Raw genomic sequence first — 7,220 nt, forward strand, 5'->3', positions numbered from 1 at the left:
TGGTTTGTTTGGTCCTGTGAAGGTTTCATAGTGTATAGGAACACTTAGTTCTAATTTTCAAAGCTTAAGTTATAAGGGTTGATGATAACAACATGATAGGGTATTCAATAATTACTAAAGAAAAACAAGAAAATCAAGAAATGTGGAGAAGCTAAAAGAAAATAGGGAAACGAAAAAGAAGACAAAAATTAAAGATAGATTAAATTCAAGAAAGAGTTTCTTGAATTCAATAAGTCTATTCTTGAAGTTGAATCCTAACAACAACAATTAGCTAACGAAGAACTAATCGCCTTTGATAGAGACATAAAGACAAGAGATAGATTGTGAAATCCGACCCTTTAGAATAACAAGAACAACAATAAGCCTAAACTTATCACCTTTCTTGAATACCTAGAAGTGATCTAAGATTTCGAATAGGGTTTATTCTTACCACCTTAAGTTGAGTCTTGAAGGTTGAAGAATAAATCAAGAGTAGCCCCCCTTATATAAATAGGAGGGTTCACGAAATTAAGACTAAAAAATAAGGAAATAAAGTCCTAAACTACTTTGGACAACAGGCCCAACTACCTTATGAAAAGATAAATACTAGGAAGCAAAAACCAAGTCATTCTTGGAAAGTAATTAAAACAATCTTAGGAAAAGGAAAACATAATCTTAACTAACTAGGAAGCAATAAATATAGTCCCAAAATATATGGAAATAAGTCCCAAAACAATCTTGGATAAAATCTTGAAAATCTTGTGTAAGGCCCCGTAAAATTTCGCAAAGGAAAATAATATTTCATGGTGCCTGACTTTTTGGATGGAACAATGCATTGAGGTGTAAAGGAAACGTTTTGGTAGATAAATGCATTTTTGCGGTCCATTATGCGACCACAAAATTACTCTGCGGGCCGCATAATGGCCGCAGAGTGAGGTAGGTATGGGCTGGGTTGGATGCTAGTCTGCGATCGACTATGCGACAGCATAACTGTTCTACAGTTCATGATGCGACCGCAGAATAGGTCTGCAGGGCGCATAGTGACCGCAGACCCAGACAGATTTTTTCTAGTTTTTGGCACCAAATTGTGCGGCCGTTATGCGGAACACATATCCATTCTGCGATCGCATATCCTGTTCCGGTGCTTCATTTTTGGGTTTTTATAACCCGACCCTACTTTGATTAAATAGCCGCAATGGACCATTTTTGAGCTAAAACCTGATAATTTGAGAGTGAGAGAGTGCCCTAGAGTGGGAGAGTGATATTCAACAAATTATACTTCAATTCTTGCTCAAATCTTTGAAGATTAATAAGGAGAACTCACTAGGTCTTCATCCTAGAGGTAAGATTCTACACCCTAGCCCTCAATCTTGAATTTTATCTAGAATTGGGTAATTAGTAAAATGATTCTTGGGTATGAGAGTTGGTTATTTTGCATGCATGTGTTATCAAAGGGTGTAGGAAAATTGCTGAGCGAAAAAAATGGTAAAGAATGGGTTGTGGGGTGATGGAATCCTCCATAAAAGGACTTTGATACCTTAATGCACACCCATTGTTTGATAAAATGCTCAAATGAGCTAGAACAATGATCATCTTCCTAATTTTTGGTTCAATTTGTTATATTTCTAAAATAGATTAAAGTTGCTAAGAATTCCGGAACATTTTAGAGTTTAAGGAAGCTAAATTGAGTTATGTTGGCTAAACTCTTCTTTAAGAATTGGAACCCCAATATCCTTGTAAGTTCCAAGATATTTATTACAAGTTGAGTATTCCGAATAAGTTTTGTGACAAAGATATATGTTTAATTCGTGTTTCAAATGCTCTCATGGTATTGTATTATAAATTGAGGATGTGTTCCAAACTATGGATTATGTATCTACGTGTTATGATTCCAAGTCGTGATTTATGTGGAAAACTATTTTGCTAAATTGTGTAGAGATTGTGATTGGGGTTACACCTCCACCCGCATATATTGGGGGTGAGGAGGCAAGGCCGCTTTGTGTATGATTTTGGTATTGTTGTTGCACCACCACCCACATATATATATATATATTGGGGTGAGGCGGTATGGCCACTTTGTATGGGTATTGGTATCGTTGATGCACTTCCACCCGCATATATTGGGGTGAGCCGAGGGCCACTTTGTGTGGAAATAGGTATTGTGTTTACACCTCCACCCGCATACATTGGGGTGAGGCGGCAGGGCCTCTTGAGTAGAGTTTTGGTATTGTGTTTACACCTCCACCCGCATACATTTGGGTGAGGCGACGGGGCCGCTTTGTGTGGAAATGGTTACAGAGGATCTCATCATGAATTCTATAAATGTTAATGACAACTCTTGATAAGCTTGCTTTTGTTTAAATGGCTATCTATGCTATTCTATTGTCACCTTGATTCATCATATTCATACTGTATTTTCGAGCTCTTAAATTGGTGTTTGATTTTCATACTAGTACTATTCGACATGTACTAACATCCCTTTTGCCGAGGGCGCTACATCTTTAATGGATGCACGTGGTTCCACAATGGAGGATACTGACCAGTGATAGCAGTGCTCATTCTTCCCAACTGACTTGGTGAGCCCCATCTCATTCCCGTGTTGTGCATTTTTTGTTTCTTATGTGTTTTGAGGTATTGCCGGAGCCTTATTGCCGACACTATCATTGTACTCTTCGGTATTTTTAGAGGCTCCGTAGACTAAGTTTGGGTTGTGTATGGGTGTTGGAAATGTTAAACAAGTTGTGTTGTGATTATATCACGTGTTCCACTTTGAACCATGAAGGCATGTGTGTGTGTGTATTTTGAGACTTATTAATGGAGTAACTAATTGTAATGAATTGGTATTGCAGACATGATCACTTTATTGTTTGAATAACGAAAACATATATTCTCTTTATTCATGAATGAGTTAGGTAGAAGTAAATCTAATAGGCTTTCTCGTCCGGGTTCACTCAGTTGAGCGCCGACCGTGCTCCTCGGTTTTGGGGCGTGACAAACTTGGTATCAGAGCCTAAGGTTTTAAAGTGTCCTAGAATGTCTCGAAGCCGTGTCTAGTAGACTCTTCCTTATTGGTGTGTTGTCAACCACATCTATAAGTTTGAGGCTACTTGGGCATTTAGGAATAATAACCTTCTTTCATGTTCTTGATCGTGCGATAAAGATGATTGTAAGATTATTCCTCCTTTAACTCGTGCGTTGCTCTAATTTTCAGTACATGGCACCTAAGAAAAAGGCAAGAACTGGCCAAAGAGCCAATGTCACCCCGCGAGTGGCAGTTGATCCTATATTTGATGATACGGGTGAGCATCCGAGGGGTGAGGATATTCCCCTAGTTACTACACTGCCTGATTCTACCACAACTATCCCTACGCCTACTGAAGGTGCAACGGTTCCTCCAACTGATATCCCAGTTCCACCTCGAGCTCCAGATTCTGATTCTGGTATGTCTAATGTTGATCTTAGGGGAGCCATACAGATGTTGGCACAGATAGTGGTGTCACGCCCCAACCTCGGGGAGCACGACCGGCGCTCAACTGAGTGAACCCGATCGAGAAAGCCTATTAAACCTTTCCTACCCAACTCATTCATAATCCAAAAAGGGATCGCATCACTATTTGTAAAACAGAGGAGAGATTAGTTATATAAATATATAAATGTTGCTAGTTCATTTTTCCTTATATACATTATGTCATAGTTGAGTTCCCAAAATACAACTCGATCCAACGACCACCCAAACATACATACATGACCCACATAAATATCTACAGAGCCTCTAAGAGTACAACATGACAATGCCGGCAACAAGGCCTCGGCTATACCTCAAAATATGAAAACATATACAAAAGAAGGACTACATGACCCTTGGGAGAAATGAGGCTCACCAAGACTGCTGTGAGGAGAGAAAGAGAGCAGCACTATCTGCGATCGGCACTATCTGTGATGGAACCACCTACATCCATTCAAAGATGTAGCCCCCCCGGCAAAAGGGACGTTAGTACTGTCGAATAGTACTAGTATGTAAGGCAAACACCAATCTTAGTAGAATGAACAGTGAAACAAAGAGAAGGCAGACATAATAATCAATAAGAGTTTCATAGAAATACAAAGAAAACACCAAGTAAGGGTCACATAGTTTCCAATTCAATCTTTCCATCTTTTTAGATTAATAATCTTTAGTGCCAAAGCCATAACTCACAATGCCACCGTATTTTTACACGGAGGCCGGTCTCGGCCCGACCGGCTAAGCCATCTCAAGTGATACATATCCATATCCACAATGTAATCAATAATTTCAACACAAATGCCACCATGTGTACAGCATAGCGTCCGATCTCCGCCCGATCGGTTAAGCCATCTCACTTGAGACATAACCTCTTTCAATTGTTCACTAAATTCACATTTCTTTCCCATCTTTAGTTACATGGCACAAACAGCCTCATTTATTAAGTAGCTCTTGGCACTTGGGAACATTTTACAATTCAAGTATTTTCCCTTTTTATCCGTTCAAATAACATCATCACATAAGGCATTGCACACATAAGGGAAGAAGCTTGGAAACAACATAGTTACGTTCTCAAATAGCATGATGACATGGTAACCATCTAAAATAATTAGGGAACATGAATATTTTAATCCAACACACTAAGGCAAACAATTCTAGTATGATCAAGTTAGAACTTACACCCATCATTCGGACACCAGGAGTTCGATCCTAGGAAGAAGAGAGTCATCCATACATACCTCAATTGCGCTTCTATAGACTCTACAATTATCCGGACCCCTTAGCAACCTCAATCTATTTTAGCAATATACAAATTGAACCCAAAATTAGGAAAATGTTCATGGTTCTAGCTCACTTTTCCCCCACACTCTTTATCACACATGCATGCAAGATAAACCACCCTCATACCCATGAAGTATCACCCCTAGTACCCTATTATAGCCATGTTTGAAATTAAGGGCTGGGGTGATGAAGCCTTACCTTTTAGGATGAAGAATTTGGTGCTCTACTTGAATATTTCCAAACATTTGAGTGATGGTTGAAGATCAATGTGATGAAAAATTAGGCCCTCCCTCAAGAACCCTCTCTCTCAATCTAGGAATATCATAAATGATCTTCAAAATAGACTAAAGGGGTGTTTTAACGGAATGGGGGTCGGGTTTTAAATTAAGAAAAATGGTGCCCCGACAGAGGTCTGCGGTCGCATATGTGACCACATAATGGTTATGCGGTCTGCAAAGTGACCGCAAAAATGGCCCTCAGGGGACTAAACCTTTGGCTCAGGTATGCGACCAGTATGCGATCCGCATACTTGTTCTACGGTCACATAATACACCGTAGAACTCCCTCCACGGAAAGCTAAGAGGAATTATGCGACTGATATGCGGTCCGCATATCGATTATGCGGTCGCATAATCGACCGCAAAACTGACCTCAAATTGGCCAAACTTACTGCTTCACTTTGCGGCCATTATGCGGTCTGTAGAGTGATTATGCGGTCCGTAGAGTGATTATGCGGCCGCATAATTGACTGCAAAAATGCTTTCTTCTACGAAACATTTTCCTCTACTATAGTAACGTAGGAATCTATCTTGGCACCACAAAACCCCGAGTTTTTGGTTAAGATTTTTACGGGTCCTTACAAGTGGCTTCTCAGGCCAGAGATTGAGTGTTGGGCCTCCTCCTTCTAGTCTGCCAGGGGAACTTGCTAGTTTCAGGGTAAACAAGTTTCTTCAGTTAGATCCTTCAAACATGTTGGTTTTGATTCATATTTTTGAAAATACAGTCTAGGGGCTTATAGGGCGAAAATAACTATTCAGTATGTATAAATAAACAGTAAGTATGTATAGTAGGGTAAAGTACCTTAATCTCTTAGATCAAGAGGTTTCTCAGTTTAAGTCTTCTTGGTTTTACTCTCTCTTGGCGACGGGATCACCTAACAAGGTCTAAACGCCTACCTCGGCAACAACGACCTATCTCTTTGAGGCTAGCCAACGTCTTAAGCCAGATATTAATCGGATACCTCATACTTATAGAGAAAATAAATACCTCATACAAGAAACTTTGAAACGATAAAGAACCAGAGATGAAAGAACTGTATGCAAGACATACATATATATAGTTTAAATATCACATAATAAAAATTAATTTTTCCATGCCCTAGACAGTATATGTACTTAGCTGCTCATGCTAAGTACGCATACTGCCAACATGGCTCTGATACCAAGTAGAGACGGAACAGGATGCAGTATAAATACTTTAAACAAGTATAAAGAAAAGCCCTTAAAAAACTTACAAGTGATGAATGGCACTTCGATGCAATAACTCAACCTTCCACTTCAAATCTTGAAAGATCTCATATTGAACAGGTTATTCAATTTCCTGATAGATCTATTGATCTGAAATTCTTATGAGCAAGTTCTAATCATGCGAGCAGAACTAGTTCTTTTAGAAGAAGGACTTATGTCCCTTCCGTACCTTCTTCTTTTAAACCCCCGGAGGAAGACGTTACAGAAAACGTCGAAACTTCCGTTCCAACTACTGGTAACAACAAAGGAAAAGTTATGGGAGTAGATTTCTCCCATACAGTCCCAAAAGTTTATTACCAAAATCATCCCGCTAGTCCAACCCCTAGCGATATGTATCCTCCTCAGGAAGAAGTCCCTGAGTATATCAAAACTATCAAATCTGGTGATACATATATCTTAGATGAGAAGAAGATGGACCAACAGTGGTACCATCCTAATAACGTACCTAAAAGAAAATGGTATGTTGCTACTTATTATCTTGAACAGAGAAAAGACTTCAGAAATTGCTGGTTATCAAACATGAGAAGAATGAGATGCGAAATCGATTTCTTAAGATGGTTTGAAATATCTGGCAAATACGAACATCAGAAGGACTGCTTGCAAGTCCTCATTAATAAATGGTATACAGCCAACAACAAAGTTGTTGAATCTGTCACTCCTCCTCTAGAAGGAATAAAAATCCCTGTCTCAAACGTTGTGATCTCTGCTTCTCCTTTCAAAATGAAAAGCGAAAAACCAACGAATACAATTACTTGTTCTGATCTTGATCGGTGAACAAAACAATTACTCGAATCAACTCCTTCATGTCATTTCTAGACAAATAGAGGACTGCAAACAAAAGTCTTTATTCAGTAGAAAGCCAACCTTTTCACAACCCAGTTCTAGTCAGAACATTGAATCAAACCCAGGCTTCAAGATCGCTGAGTTTTCAA

Source organism: Nicotiana tomentosiformis, chromosome 9, assembly GCF_000390325.3.
Source record: "Nicotiana tomentosiformis chromosome 9, ASM39032v3, whole genome shotgun sequence".
Classification (NCBI taxonomy): Eukaryota; Viridiplantae; Streptophyta; class Magnoliopsida; order Solanales; family Solanaceae; genus Nicotiana; species Nicotiana tomentosiformis.